The 27488-nt window shown below is 36.8% G+C and overlaps 1 pseudogene; it reads right to left on the minus strand.

Moving 5' to 3' along the window:
• LOC119506089 overlaps positions 1-27488 on the minus strand; it is a 146490-nt pseudogene that overhangs the window by 70601 nt on the left and 48401 nt on the right.

Here is a 27488-nt window from a genome sequence, read left to right on the forward strand (position 1 = left end):
ATCTCCTGTCTAGATCTCCCATTCAATATTAAAAGCATTGTACTGAAGTCTCCTACTTCTCTTGTAGACCCATCTGTTTTTCCCTTCAAAACTGTCAATATCTGCTTCATATATTTTGGGGCACTGCCATTAGCTATGCATGTGTATTTATATTTTTTTGTCTTCTTGTTGAATTTACCCCTTTATCAGTAATATAATGACCCTCTTTGTTCTTGTAACAGTTTTTTACTTAAAGCCTATTTTATCTGATGTTACTATAGTTACCCCAGCTCTCTCTTGGTTACTATTTTCATGGTACATATTTTTCTGTCCTTTCACTTTCAACCTACCTGTGTCTTTGAATTTAACAGCATATAGTTGGGTAATACTTTTTTATTGATTCTGCCAATCTCTGCCTTTTGATTGAAGTGTTTAAGCCATTTACATTTAAAGTAAATAATAATAAGGAAGGACTTTTATGTGCTATTTTGCTATTGGCTCTTTGTAAGTCTTATATCTTTTATGTCCCACAATTCTTTTGTTAATGCCTATTTTCATATTTATTTGTGTTTTCTTTTAATATTGTCCCAATTTGAATCCCTTCTAATTTCTTTCTGTATGCATTTTTCATATATTTTATTTGTGGTTACCGTGGGGCTAAAATTAAACATCCAAAATCTATAAAAATCATGTTTGATTTGATACCAATTTAATAGCATACACATTTACTGTTCCAATAGCACTCTGTGCCCCCACCTTTTTGTTTTACTTGTTACAAATTATATCTTTGTACAATGTATTTCTCAAACCATAGATTTTTCATTACTTTGTATGCATTTGCATTTTATAAACTGTAAGAAATTAAAAGTGGAGTTTCATACCAAAACATGTAATACAATACTACTGACATTTATAACTACCCAGATGGTTACTTTTACTGAAAGTCTTTGTTTTTATGCCACTTTGATCCACTATCTAGTATCTTGTATTTCAGTCTGAAGAACTGCCTTTAGCAATGCTTATAGGGTAGGTTTAGTGGTGACAAATTCCCTCAGCTTTTGTTTTTTGGGAATGTCTTAATGTCTCCCTCATTTCTGAAAGACTGTCTCACTGGATATAAAATACTTTATTGTCAATTATATTCTTACAGAACTTTAAATATTTCACCCTACTGCCTTCTTACCAATGAGAAATTGCCACTTCATCTTATTGGGGCTCCCTTGTATATAACATGCTGCTTTTCTCTTGCAGTATTCCAAGTTCTCTCCTTATCCCTGGCATTTGACAAATTTGACTACTATTTATCTGGACATATTTCTTTTTTAATTTATCCTGTTTAGGGTTCACTGCACTTCTTGGATGTGTATATTCATGTCTGTTGATACACTTGGGAACTTATCCACTATTATTTCTTTATATGTTCCTTCTGCTTCTTTGTTGAACTTTTTTAAGTCTTTTTCTTTCTGCACCTCAGCTTGAATCATTTCAATTTTCTTGTCTTTGAGTTCACTGATTCCTTCTTCCAGCTCCAATCTTCTGTTGAAACCTTCTAAGGAATTTTACCTTTCAGTTATTGTGGTCTTCAACTCCAGTATTTGTTTGGTTTCTTTAAAAATGTCTATCTTTTTATTTGGATTCTCATGTTGTTCATTCATTGTATTCCTGATATTCTTTATTTCTTTCTCTATATTTTCCTTTATCTCCTTGACCACATTGAAGACCATTTTTTAAAAAAATATCTTTCTCTGGTATGTCCAGAGTCTGATGTTCTTCACTGATTATTTTTTCTGGATTTTTATCTTATTCCTATGGATGAGCCATCATTTCCTATTTCTCTTGTAATCTTTTCTTCACACTGTACATTTTAATATTAAAGTGTTAGTTCTGGGATTTAATCCCTATCTGCCTATTCCTTTAAATTTGCATTCAATGATAAAACAGAGATTTCCCTGATCTCCAGGAGCCAACAAGAATAAACAAACAAACCCAAAAAATACCCTTCACAGTCTCTGAAAATAGGTTCTACATTGCCCAATGTTCTCTTCTCATAGTTTAGCCCTCCTATCAAGATCAACCTGAGGTGAATGCAAAATACAGGGTCCTCTCAGTCTTCTCTGAGTTTGTGTCTTGTCCTGGGCTTCCACTTGCTCACTGTCTTAGGAATTACACTGTTTACAGGAATTTGAATGGTTCCTCTACTCCCTAGGAAATAGACTTTCTCCTCCTCCAAGTTGCTCTATTGTACAACTTAATGCAGATTCTCCTTTGCCCTGGGCTACTGACTTATTATTTCTTAGGATGCTTTAGCTGTAGGCAAGCTGCTTCTGCCTGCAAGGCAATTCCCCAGAGTTTCTTAAATCAATCTTTCAGACTGCCATCTGATTGACTAACACCAAATACAGGGGTCCCAGCATGTGCACAGGGCTTACTCTGCTCCCCACAGGACAGGGCCTGGGACCCAAAATGGGAGCACAGCTCGGTTCCAACATGGCACCAGGGAATTAATGGGGGAGGGGATAGAAAGGGCACCACAAGCTTCTCCTACTTTTTTTTTTTTTTAATTTTATTTTGAAATAAATTCAAACTTACAGGAACAGTTGCAAAACCAATACAAAACCCATATACAGAACTCCAGCATACCCTGACCCCCCTCCCCCGTACCCCAATCCACCAACTTTAACATCCTGTCACACCACCATTTCTTTCTTTCCCTTCCTCCTTCCCTCCCTCCCTATCACCCATCATCTATTGCTCTGTCTTCTGAAAATATGAAAGCAAGCTGCACACATTCTTGAACAAACAATATAATTCACATATACAATTCCCATGAACAAGAACATTCTTTCATGCAAGCCGATTAAGCGCAGCTACGAAGTTCAAGAAATTCAACATTGATATAAAGCTTACATTCTGTATTTCCTTTTCTCTTTTTTTTCTTACATCCCAACTGTGTTCCTTTGAGCCTCCTCTCCTCCATCCTCAGATCCCACCCAGGATCATCCTTGGCATTTAATTGTCATTGCCTATTTAGACTTTTTTTTTTTTTCTATTGTGGAAACATATCTACAGCCTAAATCTTCCCATTGCACCCCCTCCCTAGCATTCCATTAGTGGCATTAATCACATTTAGAATGTTGTAATGCTATCACCTTCCCACCATCCATTACTAGAAATTTCCCTTCACCCCAAACAGCAACCCTACACTCATTTCTTAACTCCCCATTGCCTCTTCCCCCACTTCTCATAACCCCTACTCTACTTTTCATCTCTATGGTCATATTCTCTGATACTTTCTTTCTGTTTACCACGGGGCTTAAATTTAACCTCTTAAATCTATAACAATCTTGTTTTCCTTTGATACCAACTTAACTTCAATAGGACACATAAACTATGTTCTTATACTCCTCCATTCCTCCCCCGTTATGTAGTTCTTGTCAAAAATTATGTATTTTACATTGAGTCCAAAACCACCATATGTCATTAGAGTTTATGTTTTTTATATCCTGTAGGAAGTAAATAGTGGAGTTACAATTCAAAAATTATTGACTTTTATTTGTATTCCATTGTGGTCAGAGAATGTGCTTTGAATATATTCAATTTTTTTTTTAATTTATTGAGGCTTGTTTTATGTCCCAGCATATGGTCTATTCTGGAAAAAGATCCGTGATCACTACAGAAGAATGAGTGTCCCGGTAATTTGGGATGTAATGTTCTATATATGTCTGTTAAATTTTTCTATATCTCTCTCTCCTTTCGTTTCTCTGTCAGTAGAGCTGCCTTTAGTATCTGAAGTAGGGCAGGTCTTTTATTAACAAAATCTCTCAGCATTTATTTGTCTGTGAAAAATTTAAGCTCTCCCTCAAATTTGAAGGAGAGTTTTGCTGGATAAAGTATTCTTGGTTGCAAATTTTTCTATCTCAGAATTTTAAATTTGTCATGCCACTGCCTGCTCACCTCCATGGTGGCCACTTATTAGTCACTACTTAGTCGTATGTTGTTTCCTTTGTATGTGGTGAATTGCTTTTCTCTTGCTGCTTTCAGAACTTGCTCCTTCTCTTCAGTATCTGACAGTCTGATCAGAATATGTCTTGGAGTGGGTTTATTTCGATTTATGCTATTTGGAGTTTGCTGGGCATTTATGCTTTGTATATTTATACTGTGTAGAAGGTTTGGGAAGTTTTTCCCAACAATTTCTTTGAATACTTTTTCTAGACCTTTACCATTCTCTTCCCCTTCTGGGACACCACTGAGTCTTAAATTTATACGTTTTATTTTATCTGTTGTATCCCTGACATCCATTTCGATTTTTTCAATTTTTTTCCCCATTCTTTCTTTTGTTCTTTCATTTTCCATTCTGTGGTCCTCAAGGAGGCTGAGTCATTGTTCAACTTCCTCTAATCTTGTATTATGAGTATCCAGAGTCTTTTTAATTTGGCCAACAGTTTCTTTTATTTCCATAAGATCTTTTATTTTTTTATTTACTCTTGCAATTTCTTCTTTATGCTCTTATAGGGTCTTCTTTATGTCCTTTATATCCTGTGCCATGCTCTTCTTCATGTCCTTTATGTCCTGCGCCATGCTCTCATTCTTTGATTTTAGGTCTTTGATTAATTGTGTCTCTTCTGACTTTTGATTTGGGTGTTCGGGTTTGGGTTCTCCATATCATCTGGTTTTATCATATGCTTTAAGATTTTCTGTTGTTTTTGGCCTCTTGGCATTTGCTTTACTTGATCTCTAATTTGTCAGAACTACAGCTTGGTGGCATACACCTTGTGTAACTAACCAGCACATGGCATCTGTGAGTCACCTATTCCCCTCAAGTCAGTTCTCCCCAACTTTGTCTTTGTGGTGTGTGGGGATCTGATTCTTGTGGGGTTCAACAGATGCACTATGTTTGGGTGTGTTATTGGTGTTATCCACCCTGAATGTGGGGCATGTGTCTGAGCAGTTAGGAAAGCAGGGCAGCTTTAATAATCAAACTTCCCAGGTGTTCCCGGAGATTTAAGGCTGTTGCAAGAGTCTAAGCTTTCATTTCAGTCTTGCCACAGATTTTCTCTGCCATTGACCCGCAAGTCCTTGGTTTTGGTGTAGGATCCCTGGGATTTCTGAGTGGGCCCCCCTTCTCAGCCGTGCTCTTCCAGGACCTCTGCTGAGGGAAGGCTATGCCACGTCACAAGTGCGCGCTGGCCTCCAGGGAAGCCCTGGGTCACTGGGCCATGCAGGGGCATTCCCAGCCTGCTTTAAAGATGGTTGAATGGGGTGTGTTAATTCCCCCTTTTTGCACAGCTCTGCCTTCCCAGCTCTGGACAATTAGCTGTGAGTGCACTAAAGGCCACTGTCTATGGCTGATACTGTGGCATGTGCACAATGCTGTGGGAAACACTCCTGGTGCAGCTCTGGGCTATGGCTCCGTCCCCAGGCAGGAGTGTCTCCAGCCCACTGGGGAGATGGCTGCAAGGGATGCAGCTTCTCTTTTTGGCTCCCCTCTGTCCCCCTGGCCCCGAGACAATCAGCAGTGGGTGTGGGAAGGGCTATCCTCCACACCAGACACCTGAGGCACTGGCAACAGCCCGCTCCTGCCTTGCTTCACTGCATGGTTCTCACTGCCATAGCTGCAGCCGCTCCCGGGTTTTTGTTTTTTTTTAAAGAACCAGTCCATCTCCAAACATCAACCCACTGTTTCCCCACACCGCAGCATGGCCACCAGACTTTCAGCCAGCTTACTTGCTTATTTCAGAATGCAGGCTCTGGTTTCACCAAATGCACGGTCCCTGTGGATTTAGCAGACCTTGTCCAGCTGGTGCATCACTGGAACTGGTGTTCTGGGTCACTTTCTGGCTTTTATCTAGTATTTTTCAGAGACATGTTTTTTTTGCCCTGTCTCACCTAGCCGCCATCTTAGGTTCTCTGCTCCTACTGCCTTTAAAGCTGTGTTTTCTTGATTCAGAACTTGCCCGGTTACTGCACCCCTTTAACTATTTTCTGGAGTTTAGAGGACGACAGCTCTGCCAGTTTTACTAATTCTTCAGAGATCCTTGGGGGAACAGTACTGGAACATCATGGATACTAGACTTCATATGGGTACCCTTTTTAACAAAACTGAATTTTTTCTGTGAGGGCTTTTATCACTGATATTTGCATTTGCACATAATTATCTCTTCAGCACATTTCTAAGGTTGATGATAATCTTGTGTCATTAAACAGGTTCACTTTAGTAATACATTTGAAGGCAGGAAAGAACATTGTACATTTTATTGTTTTCATCCAAAATGATAATATTTAAGTTCTAGTATTAAAGAGTTAACCCTAATAACAGAGTATGGATTGGTGAGAATATTCCTATAGAAACATTAGTAGTTGACATTAAAGAATATAAGAGTTTATGTCCACAGCAGTTTCTTAATTACCTGAGACAGAGCACATGTAAATGCTTTCCCACTAGTTATTCATTTAAAAAGGCTGACAACATATTGCTATATGCCTGAAGCTGGGTTGATTTTGGCATATGACTCAGTCTCCCCTTCCTAGCTCAATTAATGCTACATACAGAATGACTGCTGTTAAATTGAGCCCACCTCCAGGCAAACAGCAGCACCTATCAACCATTTCAGATCATAGCCATTAATCATACGGCTATGAAGTAAATAGAAAGCATTTCTGTATATTTAACATAATCTCCTTTTTACTGCTACACTGTTCCTTATATCATCTTAACCCAACCAAACTTAGTATTTGGCTAAAACCTAGACCACCAAGGTATAATATGAAATACTCTCAAATAATTTTTAAAACAATTTTAGTTTTGACTTCAAAATTCCATCCTGTACCCACTATGCCTCCCCTTCAACATTTATTCCAGCAAAATACATCAAAATATTATTGATTCTTGCGTACACCTAACTCCACGTACTATCCTATCAAATCAGTAACAAATTTCTTAAATTCCTTACTGTGTACAAGGTACTATTTTTGGTACTGTAGATATTCAAAGAGACAAACACATAGGACAACTTTATACTAGGGGAACTCAATAAGAAAGAAAAACTGTCTCAAGTTTCAGAATACATGGGAGCCTAATGAAATCTATTTCAATCCATCTCTGTAATTTCCCTGGAGCAAAAAGGTCAGCATCACAGCTATAGGTTGAAGAAAAACCAACAATCTAATTAAGATTAGTCTAAACCCCTGGCTCAAAGTTAAATTTAAAACCTCTATGTAGATAAATACTTATACATAAATATCAATAGACCAACTACTTATGAAAAAATAACCCTACTGGGTATAGTTTTGGCAGTACTTATTGAGGGAAGACATTAAATGGAGAAAAAGAATCTTTCAACAAATGAAAAACTGATATCCATATTCAAAAGAATGAATTTTGACCCCTACCTGCCTCACACATATACATACATTAACACAAAATGGATCAAAAACCTAAATGTAAGAGTTAAAACTATAAAACTCTTCGAAGAAAACATAGGCATAAAGCTTCATGACCTTGAATTAGGCATGATTTCTTAGATAGGACAATAAAATCAAAAGGAACAATAGAAAACAGTAACAGATTAATTGAACTTACTCAAAATTTAAAAGTTTTGTGCTTCAAAGAACACCATTAAGAAAGTGAAAAGACATCCCATAAAATGGAAGAAAATCTTTGTGAATCATATATCTGATAAGAGAATGTGTAAAGAACACCTACAATTCAATAATACTTAAAAAGACAAATAAATCAATTTTTAAAATGGGTGAAGTATATGAATAGACATTTCTGCAAAAAAGAAATGTCTATGGCCATTGTAAGTATGTGAAAAGATGCACAACATCATTAGCCTCAAAGAAATGCAAATCAAAAGCACAATGAGATAGTACCTCACACCCATTAGGATAGCTATAATCAAAAAGGCAGACAATAACAAGTGTTGGTTAGGATGCAAAAAAATTAGAATCCTCATACAGTGCTGGTGGGAATGTAAGATGGTGCAGACTCCTTGGAAAAATCTAACAGGTTCTCAAAAGTTTAAAATAGAGTTACCATATGACCCAGCAATTCTACTCCTGTATATGAGTAGAAATGAAATGAGATGAAAATACACGTCCATACAAAAACTTGTACACAAATATTCACAGTAACATTCTTCATAACATTGTCCATAAGAGCCAAAAGGTGGAATTAACCCAAATGTCCACACATAGGAATATTACTAAGCAATAAAAAGAAATGAAGTACTGATACATGCTACAACATGGATGAATGCTGAAAACATGCTAAGTGAAAGGATCCAGTAAAAAGGTCACATTTTATATAATTCCATTTATATGAAATGTGCAGAACAGGCAAATCCACAGAATCAGAAAGTAGATTAATGGATGCCTGGGGCTGATAAGTTTAGGGGAAATGAGGATTGGACTCCTAAAGGCTAAGGGGTTTGTTTTGGGGTGATGAAAATGTTCTAAAATTAACTGGGGAATGGTTTCACAAATGTGAACATAATACAAACCACTGAATTGTATTCTTTAAATGGTATGGAATTATATCTCAATAAAGTTTTCTAAAGCAAACATAATTGAGGGTAAAAGCAAAAGATTTCTATAGGCTCTCTCTCCAGATCATCTCACTCTGCCTTCAGTTTCTTATTAACTCCTACCACTATGAACAGAAAATATGTACAGTATAATTGATACTATGGATTACAATATTAATACTGACCTGCTGGCTTGGTTTAGGGATTAGAGGGAAGGAAAGAAGCATCCAAGCCCCCTGTGCCAGTTTGAATGTATTAAGTCCCCCAAAATGCCTTTCATGCAGTCTTGTGTGGGTAGATGTATTAGTGTTGATTAGATTGTAATTCTTTGATTGAGTGTTTCCATGGAGATGCAACCCACCCAACTGTAGGTGATACTTCTGATTAGATTATTTCCATGGAGGTGTGGCCCCACCCATTCAGTATGTGGCCTTGATTAGTTTACTTGAGCACTATATAAGCTCAGACAGAAGAAGCAAGCTTGCTACAGCCAAGAGGGACATTTTGAAGAACACACAGGAGCTGAGAGAGGAGCTGCAGATGAGAGACAGTTTGAAGACAGCCATTGAAAGCAGACTGTTGCTCCAGAGAAGCTAAGAGAGGACAAACACCCCAAGAGCAACTGGGAGTGACATTCTGAAGAGGAGCTGTGGCCTAGACAGGAAAATCCTGGGAGAAAGCCATTTTGAACACAGAACTTGGAGCAGACACCAGCCACGTGCCTTTCTAGCTAAACGAGGTCTTCCAGACACCACTGGCCATCCTCCAGTGAAGGTACCTGGGACATTTTATGGCCTTAAGACTGTAACTGTATAACCAAATAACCCCCCTTTTATAAAAGCCAATCTATTTCTGGTGTTTTGCAATCTGGCAGCATTAGCAAACTAAAACACCCCCTAAACTTATCTCATTTACCTAAATATTCTGCACCGGTATTTGGCTATAAGCCCAGCCAATATAGTAGTACTTTATTTCTCAAATAAATAAAAGGAAAAAAATAATTTTAGGTATTTAGATATTGAAATTAAGGACCCATTATATTTACCTGTATGTTCTAGTTTGCTAATGCTGCCAAAATGCAAAACACCAGAAATGGATTGGCTTTTATAAAGGGGGGTTACTTGGTTACACAGTTACAGACATAAGGCCAAGGTAACGCATCAACAATTGGGTACCTTCACTGGAGGATGGCCAATGGCATCCAGAAAACCTGTTAGCTGGGAAGGCACATGGCTGGCATCTGCTCCAAAGTTCTGGTTTCAAAATGGCTTTCTCCCAGTATGTTCCTCTCTAGGATGTAGTTCCTCAAAAATGTCACTCTCAGTTGCTCTTGGGGTGTTTGTCCCCTCTTAGATTCTCTGGAGCAAGAGTCTGCTTTCAACAGCCGTCTTTAAACTGTCTCTCATCTGCAGCTACTCTCAGCTTCTGTGCATTCTTCAAAGTGTCCCTCTTGTCTGTAGCTCCTCTTCAAAATGTCACTCTCAGCTGCACTGAGTTTCTTCTGTTTGTCAGCTCATTTACATGGCTCCAGTGATTTAATTTAGACCCACACTGAATGGGTGGGGTAACACCTCCATGGAAATTATCCAGTCAGAGTCATCACCCACAGTTGGGTGGGGCACATCTCCATGGAAACACTCAGAGAATTACAATCTAATTAAACACTGATAGGTCTGCCCACACAAGATTACATCAAAGATAATGCCATTGGGGGGGACATAATACATTCAAACTGGTGCACTGTATACAACTGTTTTTGTTTCCTAGGCTGCTCAAGCAAATACTATGAAATGGTTTAGCTTAAACAATGGGTATTTATTTGCTCACGGTTTTGAGGCTAAGAGAATGTCCAAATCAAGGCATCATCAGGCTTGTCACATGGCAAGGCATATGTTGGTGTTTCCTGGTCTCTCCCTTCTCTTTGGGGCTCCTGTGATGTTCAGCTTCTGGTTGCTCCCTCTGTGGCTTTCTCTCTCTCTGTTTGAATTTCATTTTGCTTATATAGGACTCCAGTAAAAGGATAAAGAGCCCTCCTGATTGGGGTGGGCCACATCTTAACTGAAGTAACTTCATCAAAAGGTCCTACTTACAATGGGTTCAAACCCATAGGAATGGATTAGGTCTAAGAAGGTTTCTCTGGGGACAAACAGCTTCAAACTACCATACTCCACCCTCTGGGCCCCAAAAAAGACATGTTCTTTCTATATGCAAAAAATATTAATTCCATCACAATATCCCAGAAGCCTTAAGTCATTTCAGAAACAATGTGTAGTACAAAATCTAATCAAAATTGGTTATATGTATGGTCTGTCCTGGAGCACAATTCCCCTCTGTTTGTGGACCTATAAAATCCAGAAAACAAGTTATCTGCTTCCAATATACAATGAAGGGACAGACATAGGACAAACATTTATGTTCCAGAAGGGGGAAACTGGACAGAAAACAGGGGACATGGGTCCCAAACAATTCTGAAACCCAGAAGGAAAATCTCCCTTACATTAAAAGGTCCCAGAGTCATCTATAGGTCAGTGTTTTGTCCTGCAGGTCTGATGGAGCAGCTGTTCCACCCCTTCCAAGTGCCTGCACAGTGGCCATGCTCTCCCCATGCACTGGAGTAAAGGCTCCACCCTCTCAGAGCATTGAGCTGGCAGCTCTCTTCCTGAACAATAAGCTGGAAGGCCCACACTCTCCAAGTGCAGGAGTAGACCTGTACTTTCCACACACATGAGTGGTCCTGCTCTCTTGGCCCAAGGAGATGTCTTCAATTCATGCCTCAATGACATGGTTCTGTTCTTGAAGCCATCCTTTCTTCCATTTGTCTTTTCTCTGTCCCTTTTAGTCCAGTCTGGCATTGATTCCACTTATACAAATCTTGCAAAAAGCATGTCAGCTTTGTGTGTACTTCATAGGGGGCTGAACTATCAGATAATAGAACCATCCACAGATCTTTCCTGCATAATTGCAATTCCAATCTGATTTCCATTGAAATGGCTGACTGGTTCCATTTCAACCGAACTCTCACCTGGAGCACTATCCTCTGGGGACTTGCTTTCTGGAAGCTCATAATTTTTCAAACCAGAAATTTCTGGTTTCTTGTGCTCAGGGTTCATTTCTCAACTTATCCCTTTCCTATCTCATTTCACTATAAGTTGAAAGGAGAAACCAGGCTGCACAGTCCACATTTAGCTTGTAAATCTCCTCATCTAAATATCCAAGTTCATTGCTTTCAAATTCTGTCTTCCATCCATCAGAAATCAATTTTGCCATGTTCTCTGCCATTTTAAAACAAGGATCATCTTTCCTCTGGTTTCCAATAGCACAGTCATCATTCCTTTCTAAGACCTCATTGGAAGTACATTTAGCATCCATATTTCCACCAACAGTCTCTTCAAAGCAATTTAGGCTTTTTCAATCAAGCACCTCATGATTCTTTCAGCTTCTACCCATTACCCAATTCTAAAGCCATTTCCAAATTTTTGGTATTTGCAAAAGTAGCACCCCATTCTCCTGCTACCAAAATCTGTTGTTGTTTCCTAGGCTGCGTAAGCAAATACTATGAAATAATTCAGATTAAACAATGGGAATTTATTTGCTCACTGTTTTGAGGCTAAGAGAACGTCCAAATAAAGGCAATGCTTCCTCCCCAAAGACTGCACTCTGGGACTGGCTGTCAGCAATGCTTGATCCTTAGCTTGTCACATGGCAAAGCACATGGTGGCATCTCCTAGTCTTCCCCTTTTCTTTGGAGTTCCATTCTGGCTGCTCCCTCTGTGGCTTTCTCTATACAACATGTGCAGTTCATTTCACTTATAAAGGATTCCAGTAATAGGATTAAGACCCATCGTGATGAGGTGGGCCAACTCTTAAATGAGGTAACCTCATCAAAAGGTCCTACTTACAATGGGTTCATACCCACAGGAATGGATTAGGTTTAAGATGTTTTTCTGGAACACATATAACTTCAAACCTCCACAACAACTAAAATTAATCCTTTTAAAATGAAATATAATTTTTACAGACTGTTCCAGTTTGCTAAAGCTGCCAAAATGCAAAATACCAGAAATGGACTGGCTTTTACAAAATGAGTTTATTAGGTTACAAATTTACAGTTCTAAGGCCATAAAAGTGTCCAAACTAAGGCATCAACAAGAGAATACCTTCTCTGAGGAAAAGGCTGATAGCATCTGGGGTTCCTCTGTCACACAGAAAGATACATGGTGATGTCTGCAGGTCCTTCTCTCCCGGGCTCTGGTTTCAAAATGGCATTTTCCAAAATATCTCTGGGCATTTTTCTCTCTAAGCATATCTCAGCTCTCTTCAAAATGTCTCTGCCTTTTATCGTTCCATAGAGGATGCCAGTAAACTAAAACCCATCTTGAATGGGTTAGGATCACATCTCCATGGAAATAATCTAATCAAAAGATCCCACCCACAATTGGGTGGGTCATGTCTCCATAAAAACAACCTAATCAAAAAATCCCATCCACAATAAGTCTGCACCCACAAGACTGGATTAAAATAATATGGATTTTGTGGAGACATAATAGTTTCAAAACAGCACACAGACCAATACTTGTCAATCTTATACTCTTTACTGAAAAAAAAAAGAACTTGAGATATTTTTAAAAAATTCTTGTGCACTAATACTTTAAAGCTATAAAGTTAAACTTAAAAACTTTTAAAACATATTTAAATTCAGAGTTTTTCTTTCAGTTACATCATGCCAAAAAAATTAGTAGCTGTATATCAATTAATAGAAATATATATACATACCTCTCATCTATAGCTGGATATTTGTAAACCCCATTTTCAAGTGCTTCAAGCAACTGTGCACCTGTTACTCTGACAACTAAAACTGGGTCCACTATGGGAAGGATAGCCAAAAGATCATGCAAAATGAAATTCCCTTCTGGATGTATTTGATCTGATCAGAGAGTTCCTATGGCAATTTAAGAAAGAAAACCAATACATAAGAAGTGTGTGGTTAAGATGTTAAATGATGTCACATTCTGCATTAATGAAATAATTAGGCACAGTCAAAGTCTCTAAACCATTGTCTAAAGTTCTGGATTATAGCATATGAACCAAAGTTGGTTTCAAAACAGGGTTACTTTTAACCTTCTTCTATTATCTACAGATTTTTAATAATTTATAGCCCTAACTAGGCCAACTGCAGATTGTTAGTGCATAAAAATAGGTGGGTTAGGAAGCAGGTTCTGTATTCACCCTACAAGATTTCTCTTACCACTTCCTCTCATCACACTGGGAAGAAGGGAAAATTGGTAAAAGAGCAAAACTTTCAGTGAAAGATTTCTGTCCATTGTTTCTCATATAATCAGGACTCGAATGCACAAGTTTAAAACAAATGACAAGGCCACATCTTCATTCAAAATCTCATTGAATATATAAATCAAAATTTTGAAAACCTGAAGTTTTCATTTTCAAACAAACTGAACTATCTAATACTGAATTCTGTATCTAAACAACAGAAAATGACGCTCTAATCCCATGAAGATAATGGATTGGTTTTCTAAACAAAAATAGCCTACTGCTACTAAAAATTTTGGAAAACTATTTTAGTCATTTTTAAACATAATTGTTTATTTTTAACAAATTACAAAGTGAAATCACCTGAGTTAAGCAGCGCTACATCAGCATGAGTAGCTTCCAACATTGCATTAGTTACTGAATTTCCCAGACTGCTCCCAGATCTTTTTACAGTAACTTCACGACCATCTAATTCCATATCAATTGGGCAGAGAACTTCTTCTAACATATACTAAAATAAGAAAAATATAAGCTATCTTAAATCAACATTTCTCCTATTTTTACTAATTTTTCACCCCCTGACCTCCTTCTACACCTCCAGTTCAAAATCAGATAATTTATTGGAACTTTTCCTCTTCAAATATCAGAATACTAAAGGAATATTAAAATACTACACAATGTATTCCAACCATCATTTACTTTTGAGAGACATTTAAGGGGCAGATTTACAAACTGCAGAAGCCCCCTTTTATACCTTTCAGAAAACTATTATGAAAACATTTAATATTCTTGACACCAAGTTGATCCAAACATAAAGCCATCCACTAATACTTAAGACCAAACTCAGGACAAGTAACTCCATTCACATAGAACCATTTCAAGTACCAAGGTTATGTAAGATAATGCATATACAGATGTAAAGCATAGAACCTGGCTCATATTTCCTATCAGCTCTTGCAAATGGACAGCACACACACACACACACACACACACACACACACAGGACACTACAATTCTTGCAATGTCTGGAGTCATGGAATAAAAGACACATGAAAGACACACATACACTCAAATTCACACAAAAGTTTAAGTGGCCTGATTACAAACCACTCACAGCTTGAGTAGTTGAACAGTAAGAGAAGGGAGAGAAAAACTCCTCATTACAAAAAGATGGCCTTTTGTTAATCCAGTGCTTCTTAAGTTTGTGCGGCAATCCCTTTATTAAAAAAATAAATTCTTACAGAATTTGGATTGTTGAAAAAATATTTTCATGTAATTAACAAATTCCAAACCTTAAATATAAATTGTTGTTACTTAAAAAACCAAAGTATATTTATAAATTGAATATGAAAATGAAAATCCAATAAAATAAAAACCAGCATTAAGTTATTGTGACTGATGATATTATTTGCTTATTTATTATACACCATTATGTTAGTGCTGTCCAATAAATATTCACATGATCAAGTTGTACTTTGATGACTAATATAAGCAAGTCCCTACCTGTATGTTTTGCGTAAAATCTTTTACTATGACTTTAACACATGAATCTTCTTCCAAATAATTCAAAATGTCCACTTTCTCAAGTACATATTGGAAAGATGCACCAAAGAATCTTATATTTATTTCTGTTAAGTTTTTAAAATCAGATCCACTTTTGACAACCCAGGTTTCATTCACCTTCTTGATTCCATAATCATGGTCATGGCCACCTAGAATCAAATTGACCCCTTGTGCCTTTTGGGCAAGCCTTGCATCATTTACCCACTTCATGTAAGTTACTGCAATAACAAGTTCTGCTCCTTCTCCTTTGAAGTTCTACTGCTATTTGGTTAGCAACTTCAACGTAATCTTTATAGTTTAGATTTGACTTATTAACTGTAGCCAAGGTGTCTAGCCAGTCTTCTTCCACTAATCCCATTAAGCCAATTTCTATATTGTTCCAACTATTTTTTTTACTGCACCATGTCCAAAAGGTTCAGATGTAAATCTATCACAGACATTACTGAGAAATCAGGTAAAGTGCATTTGTTTCATGTATTCTTCCAAGATATTCACACCAAAATCAAAATCATGGTTTCCTAAAAGTACAAAAAGTTTGAATATTAATTCACAAGAATGTTATTCCAATCCAATATTTAAATATTGTAGTTCTCAAAATAGTAGTGTTTTACATTAACAAGATTATATAATAAGAGAATGCATTTTGTCTCACAAGGAATTTATTTATCACAACTTTCACTTACAAATGATAAAACTTGTAGAAGTTTTTTTTCTACACACATTGCCTTTGTAATTCAGGTAGTACTGCATTCCAAAGAAATTCTGAATTAGTGTGGAAAAGACAGGAAAAAAATGCATTGATGTCACTAATCCTAGGTTAATAAAGTCTAATTTAAAGATTATTTTTAGTCGATGTAGCCATACTAGCCTACTTCCTAAAAAGACAGTCATCTTTAGTCCTAACAGAAATCATTTTTTTAAAATAATCATTCATACTGAGAACTAAGAGAAATCCCGATGTAATTCTACTGCACTTTCTTAAATATTTGTATTCCTTGTGAGATTATATAAGTAGTGATTTTTTTGAAATAACTAATATAAATAATTAATAAAAGTAATCCTGTAGTAAGTCCCTTTGCAAATGAAAAAAAGATACTCCAGCAATAACTTTCCACTGATTTATCTTTTCTATAACAATATTTTTAAACATCTTATTTTCATAAAGCAAGATGTTTAAACAATATAGTAATAAAATTTATATACATTTTTAAAATTACTTGGCTTGAAATAAAACAACCATTCAGGAAAAATCATGTGAAAACTGGTTTCATGCCCCTGAAAAATGTGTTGACAAATGATGACAACCCATCTGCAGTTTTTTTTTTTTTTAAATCATGGATTCTTGCAAATTATATTTACGTTTTTACCCTCTTAAGGAATTCTATAATTATTAAATTAGTTGAAAACTTTTATCACAGATACCTCTGGAACATCTCCCTCTTCCCCACAGCATTTCTTGGGAAAATTCTTTGGTTGGACCTCAGAGGAAATGAGGTTGTAGTTGAAGAACCATTTACAATTCCCTACAATAACACTTTGATGTTAGCAAATCTTATGAAAACATAACAATAAAGATGAAAAGAGTCTGGTTGCTTGCCATAAACATCACAATTTCATTGATTATAAATATGGGTAATCACACTCAAGAGAAGAGACATTCAATTTCCCCCATTATTACATATGGCATAATTATTGAACCAGCATTCTAACAGTGTATATATTATGAAAAAACTTAGGGTAGTATGATGACTTTAAAAACAATGAAGACCATGCAAATGAATACCTTCATTCATGTATTCAAAAAATATTATTGCACAACTATTCTTGGTGTTAGACATAAAACAGGTATAAAACAGACAAAAATCTCTACCCTCATAGAATGAGCGCAGACAGGCAATAAACAAAATAATTAAGTAAAATATATCCTCTACTAGAAGCTAATAAGTGCTATGGAATAAAGTAAAGCAAGAAAGGCAGATAAACAGTACCAGGGTAGAGAGTACAATTTGAAATATTAATATTTCAAACAGCAAACTCACAGACCTCAGGTTGAGAATTATATCTGGTGTGACAGAGAAATAGAAAGAATGCCAGAGTAGCTGAAACAGTGAATGACAAGGCTGTAGTAGAGAAGGACAAAAAGTTAATGGGGAGCTAGATCAGATAACATTGGGTTGGCCACAGAGGACTTTAATTTTTATTCTGAATGAGTTCAGGAAACACTGGTCATCTTGAATAGAAAAGTGACATGATCTGACTTACATTTTTAAAGATATCTCTGGATGCTGTGCTGAGAATAGACTGTTGAGTGCAAGCACGGGAGCAGGGAGTCGATTTAAGAGGGTACTGCAATAATCCAGAAAAGAGAGGAAGAAGCTTGGGGCAGGGTGTGAAAGTGGAAGTGATAGGAAGTAGATAGGTTCTGGATATTTTTGGAAGGCAGAACCAATGTGAATCTGCTGGCAGACTGGTTTGGGAGTATAAGAGAAAGAAAATAAGGACTCCTAAGATTTTTGACCTGAGCAACTGAAAGAACGAAAGAGAAGGAGTTGTATTAACAACAGAGAAGAAGGCTTTGTCAGAGAACCAGGAGTTAATTTTGGATTGATTAAGTTCCATTTATTATATATCTAAGTCAAGATGCCAATTAAGCAGTTGGTTAATCAGGTCTGGATTTGAGTGGAGAGGTACAGTTGAATACATCATTCTGGAGTCAGCAAACAAATAGTATTTGAAGCCAGAATTCTGAGAGAGAACATTAAGGTAATGAATGTACATAGAGAGAAGGGAAAAGGACTTATCTCTAAGATGCTTGAACATTAGGAGGAGCAACCAGCAAAAGAGATCAAAAAGAAACAGCCACCAAGGGATGAAATGTTCAGGTGGTGCAGGATTCATATTTTCTGTAGCACACTAAATAATTTAACTTGTACAGCCAGTTTGTTCAAACACCATAAGTACATGGAACTTTGAATAGGAAGTGGGATCTGGTAGGCTTAAACAGGTTAGGGTGAAATCCCGATACATCCCAAAGTAATTTGGACAGAGAATAAAAATCTATTTGCAGGGCCCCCCGAAGAACTGGGAACAATGTGAAAATATTAAACTTTCCCTCCTTGTGGAATTACTGATAATCTCATAAACATTGAGGACTACCAATTTGGTAGGAAAGCCCTCAATCTGGGGGCTTTCTCTTATGAAGCTTTTTATAGCAAAGGAAAGGCTAAGCCTACTTATAATTGTGTCTAAGAGTCTCCCCTAGAGAGCCTCTTTTTTTGCTCAGATGTGGCCCTCTCTCTCTAGCTAAGCCAACTAGGCAGGTGAACTCACTGCCTTTCCCACTTGGGACCTGACTCCCAGAGGTGTAAATCCCCCTGGCAACACGGGACATGACTCCTGGGGATGAGCCTGGACCCAGAATTATGGGATGGAGAAAATTTTGACGAAAAGGGGGAAGAGAAATGAAACAAAATAAAGTTTCAGTGGCTGAGAAATCTCAACTGGAGTCAAGAGGCCACTCTGGAGGGTATTCTTATGTGCTATATAGATTATCTCTTTTTAATTTTTAGTGTGTTGGAATGGCTAGAGGGAAATACCTGAAGCTGCTGAACCACAACCCAGTAGCCTTGATTCTTGAAGACAACCATGTAAGTGTGTAGCTCACATGGTGTAACTGTGTGATTGTGAAAACCTTGTGGTTCACACTCCCTATATCCAGTGTATGGACAGATGAGTAAAAAAAGGGGGACAAAAATTAAATGGAAAATAGGGTGGGATGGGGAGGATAGAATGTTTTAGGTATTCTTTTTGACTTTTATCTTATTTTTTTACTTTTTGGAGTAAGAAAAATGTTCAAAAGTTGATTGTGGTGATGAATGTGGTACTGTGAACAACTGATTGTACACTATGGATGACTGTGGGGTATGTGAATACATCTCAATAAAACTGTATTTAAAAAAAAAAAAAAACCAGTTAGGGAGATTGGAAGGAAACCAGAGAGGAGAAGTGTAATGTTCTGAAAATCAAATGAAGAAAAAGCTTCAGGGAAAAAAGTGTGATCATCTGATCATCTGCATCAAATGCTAACTCAAATAAGATGAAGACTGAGGAGTGTCCACTGACTTTAGCAATATAGAAGTCACTGCTTAATCTCATAAGAGCATATCAAAACTTCAGTTCAGTTGAAATATGATAGTTTTTCCTTGATCTTGTAACTTAGACTGGATATATGCCTAAACAAAACTCCCAAGTATATAGCTGCAGAATAAAAGGATACCTGATTTTCTTCTGGGTCAGCATTTACCAACCTGTTTTCTGTACGGTCCTAGTTCCTCAAGATATTAATAGATTCTATACAATTCTTCAGTCAGGTTTGGGAAACAACAAGCAAAGTTAAAGCATTTTCTTCACTCTCCAACTTCTCTGCATCTTTAATATACTATAGTACATACAGTATTAATTTCCAAAAGAGGTAAATACTAGTAATATATACAGTGTTTTGTAAATTCATTTGGAAACAGAACCTTTTTTAATGCATTATGCCTTGGGATATTAATGTTTTGTGAAAAAATACATTGAAAAATGTTGCTTATAACCTCAACTAATTCTATTACTTGCTCAAAAAAGAAAAATAAAATACAATTTCTTTTAATGTTAAGTCCACCTATGTAAGTTAAAATTTGAATCCTTTCAATACATCACTAAAATTTACCTTAGCTACCCTACACCAACAATCCAAGTCTTTTAAATACAGTCCTCTTTCAAAAGCCTGATGTTCCCAAGAATATTCCACTTTGTAACAAGACTGTATTTGGACATCAGACTTGATTATAAAGTAGCTGAATACTATAGTTTATTTTTTAATATGAAATCATCTATAACAAACTTGAATTTAGACATCAACTTTATGTCTGAAATTTAAGAGTGTGGCTTTCAACTATATATTTTTTAAAAAATGGTAGGTTACTTTTCCCTAGATAGCCAGATTCTTGAATGCCTGATCACTCATAAAAAAGACAGAACCATGGCCAGCTGGTCTAAAAAGAGACAGACCACTAACCTACTTTCCAGAACAACCTGATACAAGATGACATGCATCATTCCATGTCACTACCCTCACCCACTGACAATTGCTGAGGGAAGTGCTTTGCACTCCCCAGAGAATGAGGGACTCAATTCCTTGTAGACCCAGAGGTTTTAGGAAGAGATCCAACTACTATTCTCCATCATCAGCTTGCATTTAATCTTGCCTGACACAACAGAAAAGATAAAGAAAAGCAGAATTTACCAACAAGGAACAATATTCAGAAAGATCTCCCCACAGAAGAGATTAAAATTCTAACAAAATATTTCAGAAGGAAGGAAGGGAAGGAGGGAAGAAGGGAAAGAAGGAAGAAGGGACACAAAGCAGAAATAATAAAACAGAGAAAGTGGAGAATAAACAAGACAAAATGGGAAGAAAACATTAAATATAATATACCCTCTTTGTGTAAACCAGAGTGAAAAATGAGCAGCTACAATCATGTTTGTTTAAATTCAGTACACATATAAAGCAGCTCTGGAAAGAAACTTAAGAAATTAAGAACAAAAGTTACCTAACAGGAATAACCAGGCAGAAGGAACAATGCATAGGAGAGACATAGTCTTTTGTTTTGCTTTGTGTGAATTTTTGTTTATTTAAATAGTTGGATTTATTTATGAGAGAAGTCGTAGGTTTACCGAAAAATCATTCTGAAGGTACGGAGTTCCCATATTCACCGCCCTTCACACGCACAGTTTTCTCTACTATTGACATGTTGCATACTGTGATACCTTCATTACAATTAATGAAAAAACATTATTATATTTATTCTATTAACTATACTCTATAGTCTACATTAGAATTCACACTTGTGTTATTCAGTTCTATGGATTGTTTTTAAAATTGTTATTATGGTAAAATATATAAAACTTAAAATCATCCATTTTATCCAATTTCAGTTGTAAAATTCAGTAAGGTTAATTACATTTACTATATTGTGTCATCATTACTATATCCATTAACAAAACTTTCTATTACCCTAAAACATAAATTTCATACTAATTAAGAATAATCTCTCCATTTCCCCACCTGTACAACAGCCTGGCCACATGCTTTCTGGTTTCTGACTCTACGAATTTGAGTATTCTAATTATTTCATGTAAGTGAGATCATACAACATTGTTACTTTTATGTCTGGCTCATTTCACTCAACATGATATCTTCAAGATTCATCCATGTTGTTGCAAGTATTAGAAAAATCATTCTCTACAGGGCTGAATAATATTCCATTCTATATATAAATACACATCACATTTTGTTGATCAATTCATCTCTAGATGGACACTTGGGTTGCTTCCAACTTTGGGCACTTATGAATAATGCCACTATGAATATTGGTGTACAAACATCTGTTCAAAGTTAAATAGCCAGGAATAACTAGAAAATAGTCTGGAACAATTTTTTGCGAGGAATCCATGACCAAAAACACATTGTACACCAATCTGGAATGAGTGGAACAGATGAGATTGCAGCATAGAACTGTAAGTAAAGTTCCCCAAACTGCAGAGATAGCGGCCCTCCCCCACCAGCATGGCAGGCTGAGTTGGAACACTTCCCTGTGGCAAAAAGAAGCTATCTCTGCTGGGAGCAAGGGAAGACAGCTCAACCAAGCTCCAACAAATTTGGACAACTTAATGCAAGCTACAAGCACAGATAAACCCGGAGCAAGCAGGAAAGGAACACTGAGGTCTCTCCGGTCAGAGAGGAGGCAGGGCTGATGGAAAAATAATAATAATAAGTAAATGAAAAAAGAGGCTTTTGGAGAATGCTGAGCTCAGAACACTGGGAAAGAGCTGTGTCACAAGAAAGGGGGCACAAAGAACTAGATACAAACTCCAGTTGACCGGCAAAACTGGTGGTCTGGGGACTGGCTCTGAAAAAGGGACTTCTTTTTCTTTTTGTTTTTCTCTCATTCTAAGTAGCTCATTAGAGAAACCCCTAGGCATTTTAAATGCTCAGCATTGACCCAGGCAAGGGTGGAGTTAAGATAGTCAGAGAGACAAAGGAAGAAGTCAAGAGAAGGAAATAATTCCCTAAAGGTCTTATCTTCCCTAAAAAAAGGGAGGGCAGGGCTCAGCTCAAGTGGCTGCCCTCCCTGAGAAAATTCAGACCCAAGGGTCTGGGGAGAAAGAAAAAAAAAAAACAGAAACAGCTTAAGCTTGACTTCTGATTCACCCTCAGCACCTGGCAGGGAAAGAGTAAGAATTAAAGACACTGCACCTCTTTACACCAGTGGGGAGCTGTGGGCTGACAAGCACCAGCTGCTGGGCAGGATAAGAAAACCACAGAGTCTAGAGGCCTCATTGTAAAGTCTGAAAATCTGCTGGGACTCATCCACAGGGAACCCTGATACTGATTACATACCACTCCTGAGACCTGGGCCTGTCTGGTCTGGGATAATCTGATTGGGGTAATCAAGGAAAAAAAGATGACTAGACAATGAAAAATTATGATTCACACAAGGAAAAATGAAGATATGGCCCAGTCAAAGGAACAAACTTACACTTTAAGTGAGATACAGGAGTTGAAACAACTAAAGATTTTCAAACAAATCTTCTAAATTGAATCAACAAGCTGAAGGAAAATGTGGCAAAAGAGATGAATGATATAAAGAAGACTGAATGGCCATAAATAAAAAGTTATAAGCTTGAAAAAAACAAATGGCAGAACTTATGGGGAAAAAAGGCAAAACAAAAGAGATGAAAAACACAATGGAGACATACAACAGCAGATCTGAAGAGGCAGAAGAAAGGATTCATGAACCAGAGGAAAGGACATCAGAAATCCTACAAACAAAACAACAGATAGGGAAAAGAATGGAAAAATATGTGCAGGGGCTCAGGGAATTGAAGGACAACATGAAGCGCATGAATATACATGTCATGGGTATCCCAGAAGGAGAAGAGAAGGAAAAGCAGACAGAAAGAGTAATGGAGGACATAATCACTGAAAATTTCCCATCTCTTATGAAAGACATAAACTTAAAGATCCAAGAAGTGCAGCAGACCCCCAAAAGGAATAGATCAAACAGACCTACTCCAAGACACTTAATCAGATTACAAATGTTAAAGACAAAGAGAATTCTGACACCAACAAGAGAAAAGCAATCCATCACTTACAAGGGAAGCTCAAAAACATTATGTATGCATTTCTCAGTAGAAACCATGGAGAGGAGAAGACAGTGGCATGATATATTTAAAATACTGAAAGAGAAAAACTACCAACCAAGAATTCTATATCCAGAAAAACTGTCCTTCAAAAATGAGGGAGAGTTTAAAATATTTTCAGGCAAAGACACTGAGAGTTTGTGAACAAGATACCTGCTCTACAAGAAATACTAAAGGGAGCACTACAAGCAGATTCAAAAAGCAAGGAGAGAGAGATTTAGAGAAGAGTGTAGAAATGAAGAATAACAGTAAGGTTAAAAAGAGAGAGAGGAAAAGAAAATAAAAGAAAATATGACATATAAAATCCAAAAGACAAAATGGTAGATAGCAGACATGTTGAGCGAAATTAGCCAGAAACAAAACGACAAATACAGTATGGTCTCACTAATATGAGCTAACATTGGTGACTGAACTTTGAGAGTTAAAGTTGAGAATACAGGTTGCTGGGAGACAGAAAGAGGTTAGCAATCAGGCATTTGATACTGAAGAAGTAGAGAAGGTTCAACAAGATTGACTGTATAGATCCAGAAATGGATAGCACAATACTGTGATGGTAGCACAACATTGCACAATACTGAACAAAGACAAGTGTGAATATGGTTGAAAGAGGAAGGCTAGGGCATGTATGACACCAGAAGGAAAGATAGAACATAAAGACTGGGAATGTATAACTTAGCAAACCTAGAGTGGTCAATGATGGTGATTAAATGTACAAAAATAAGAATGTTTTTACATGATGGAGAACAAATGAATTGCAAGGTGTTGAAAATTGGATGGCGTAGGGGAAAAATAAAATCAATGCAAACTAGACTCTACAGTTAACAGTAACATTTTAAGATGCTTCCATTACTTGTAACAAAGGTAATACACCAAACCTAAATGACTATAAGAGGGGGATATAAGAAAGTAGTATGAGATTCTTGGTGTCGGTGTTGTCTGACATTTTCAATATATCTCATTTTACTTTATACTTATTTTTTCCTTCTATTTTTTATTTTTTTTATTCTTCATTTTTTTCTCCTCTTTCTCTTTCTTTGCAGAAGGAATAGAAATATCCTCATACAGATTGTGGTGGGGAATGTGTAACACTGTAATTATACTGGGAATCACTGATTGTGTACTTACGATGGATTGCATGATGTGTGAATAAGACTGTTTAAAAAATAAACAGAGGGATACAAGTGCAGGAGAAAATGTGGAGAGAGGTAATGTACCTATTCCCTACTGGTGGGGAAATAGAATGGTGCAGCCCATCTGGAAGGCAGTGTGATGGTTCCACAGGAAGCTAAGAATGGGGTTGCCGTATGGTCCTACAACACTATTATTGGGTATATACCTGGAAGAACTGAGAGTAGAGACACTAATGAACATTTGCACACCGGTGTTTATGGGAGCAGTATTCACGATTTTCAATGGATGGAGGTGACCTAAAGGTACATCAATTGATAAATGGAATGGTGAACTGTGGTGTATACAAAAACTGGAATATTGAGCAGCAGCAAGAAGGAATGAAGTTCTGAGGTACGCAACTAGGTGATTGGACCTTGAGGAAAGTATGTTGAGTGAAAAAAGCCAGAATCAAAAAGACAAGCATTATAACACCTCACTAATATGGACTAACTATAGTGTGCAAACTCTGAGAAATCAATCTGACAGCACACTTTATCAGAAGACTTATTGTAAATGTTCCTAGATTGAAAGCTCTTACAGCAGTCACATCCATTCGTGAGTTGTAACGGCTATTTCTAAATTCTGAGATGCTGAGCCATTTGTGTACAAATTAGTTGGTCCCTGTAATTTCAGGTATCTGCATAACACCTGAGACTCAGAACCAGAGTTCAGCGTCTATGAATGCCAGCATTAACAACTGTTAAAAATAAAAAGCTGAAAAAGAGATCAGACTTCAATTAGAGAAATGAATGAAATGGACTTGCTTGGGATTAAGGTAAATCAGACTAAAGGGTAAAAGATGAAATTGACTTTTTTAAAACTTCAACTTCTATGTGAGACCAAAGAAGAGATGTTTATTTGGTGCAAAATCTATATTTTCTGTAGCAAAGTATATAATTTAACCTGTATGGTCAGTTTATTCAAACACAATAATTATATGGAACCTTGAATAGGAGGTGAGATCTGGTTGGTTCTTACAGATTAGTGTGAAGCCCCAATACATCCAGAATAATTTGGGCAGAGAATAAAAAGTATTTGCAAAGCCCCCTTGAGGGAATGGGGGAAAATGTGGTAATATTAAACTTCCCCACCTGGGGAACTCCTGATATTCTTGCAAGCACTGTGGACTACCAGTTTAGTTAGACTGAGCCCTTGATCTTGGGGCTTACCCTATGAAGCTTGTTACTGCAAAGGAGAGGCTAAGCCTATTTATAATTGTGCTTAAGAGTCACCCTCAGGAAACCTCTTTTGTTGCTCAGATGAGGCCTGTCTTTCTAAGACAACTCTGCAGGTAAACTCACTGCCTTCCCCACTATGTGGGACATGACTCCTGGGGATGAGCCTGGACCTGGCATCATAGGATTGAGAAAGTCTTCTGGACCAAAAGGAGCAAGAGAAATGAAATAAAATAAAGTTTCAGTGGCTGAGAGATTTCAAATGGAGTTGAGAGGTAATTCCGGGGGTTATTCTTATGCATCATAAAGATTATCCCTTTTTAGTATACCATAATAGCTAGTACTATAACAGCTAGATGTAAACACCTGAAACTGTTGAACTGCAATCTAGTATCCCTGATTCTTGAAGACGATCATATAACCATACAGTTTACATGGTGTGACCATGTGATTGTGAAAAACTTGTGGCTCACACTTCCTTTATCCAGTGCATGGACAGATCAGTAGAAAAAAATGGGGACAAAAACTAAATGAATAATAGAGACACAGGAAAGTTATGAGATGTTTTGGGTTTTTTTTTTTTTTTTTTTTTTTTTTTTTCTTATTTTTACTTGGTTTTGTTTTTGTTTTTTTGTTGGTTTTTTTTTTTGAGTAATGAAAATACTCAAAACTTGACTGTGGTGGTGAATGCACAAGTATATAATACTATGAACAACTGATTATACATTTCGGAGGACTGTATGCTATGTGAATACATCTCAATAAAATCGCATTTTTTTAAAAAATTAAGAAAACAAAACAAAACAACAACAAAAGTCTGCTCAAATGCCTGCCTTCCAAATCTTCTGGGTAAATACCTAGTAGTGGGATTGCCAAGTAATATGGCAATTCTATGCTTACCTTTCTGAGGAACTGCCCAAAAATTTTCCAGCATGGCAGCACCATTTGTCATTCCCATGAAAATGTACTAGGAGTCCCATTTCTTCACATCCTCTAAAATACATTTTATTTCCCATATTTTTAATAGCAGCCATTCTAGTGGGTGAAAAGTGCTGTCTCATTGTGGTTTTGATTAGCATTTCCCTAATGGCTGATAATGTTGAGCATCTTTTAATATGGTCTTGAATTCCAGTATTCGTTTCATTCCTTTTTAAAATTTCTCTCTTTATTAAGATTTTCATATTGTTCATTTATCAATTTCCTGATATTCTTTAGTTCTTTTTTTTTTTTGCATGTTTTCTTTTAGCTCTTTCAGAACACTGATGATTTCTTAATTCTCTGATGGGTCCGAAGTGTGGTCTTCTTCTTTGGTGGCTTATGAAATTTTTTTAATTAAATTCAGTTTTATTCAGATATATTCACATACCATAGAATCATCCATGGTGTACAATCAGCCATTCACAGCACCATCATACAGTTATGCATCCATCACCCCAATCTATTTTTTTATTTTCATATCAGATATTTATTCTCATTGTCTTTTTTTTAAATTCAGTTTTATTGAGATATATTCACATATCATACAGTCATCCATGGTGTACTATCAACTGTTCACAGTACC

The sequence above is a fragment of the Choloepus didactylus genome, chromosome 11 (genome assembly GCF_015220235.1).
Source record: "Choloepus didactylus isolate mChoDid1 chromosome 11, mChoDid1.pri, whole genome shotgun sequence".
NCBI classification, from domain to species: Eukaryota; Metazoa; Chordata; class Mammalia; order Pilosa; family Megalonychidae; genus Choloepus; species Choloepus didactylus.